Source organism: Arachis ipaensis, chromosome B08 (genome assembly GCF_000816755.2).
Source record: "Arachis ipaensis cultivar K30076 chromosome B08, Araip1.1, whole genome shotgun sequence".
NCBI lineage: Eukaryota > Viridiplantae > Streptophyta > Magnoliopsida > Fabales > Fabaceae > Arachis > Arachis ipaensis.
In genome coordinates, this window is record NC_029792.2 from 85247889 (window position 1) to 85248537 (window position 649).

Sequence of the window (649 nt, forward strand, 5' to 3'; positions counted from 1 at the left end):
CACGTTAACTTCCACGTTAACTTAGTTAACGTGGTAGTTAACATGGGCAAAAGTCCCACCTGGCAGCCTGACCATGCCTTCTTCAGACACACATAACTTGAGCCACAAAGCTCCAAATGAGGTGATTCCAGTGGCATTGGAAAGTAGGATTCCAGAGCTTTCCAAGCATATATGGCACTACATGGTTGAAACTAAATTTGAGGGAGAAAACTTGCCCCGAAAGTGCAATGATGAATATGGTATCAACCTGTATTAAGGCCAACTGACCTCTTCACCTTCCAAGAAGTGTAACTCGAGTTGTAGAGCTCCAAATGATGAGCTTCCAAAGGCATTGGAAAGTAGACATCCAGGGCTTTCCAACAATATATAATATTATGGGATGGACACTAAGTTTGAGCTCCAAATACTGGCAATAATGAAGCCCTGATCGCTAGCATTATTAGCATTCAAGTTTTCCAGTAACGCTGGCAACTATGCCAGTGACCATGTCCACTTCAAAGGGGCATAACTTGAGCTACAGAGATCTAATTGAGGTGATTCTAGTTGCGTTAGAAAGCTGACATTCAGAGCTTTCCAACGATATATAATACTCTGTAGTGGGCATGAAATTGGAGTACAAACAAGAGGCATCTTTTAAGCCCCAAAAACA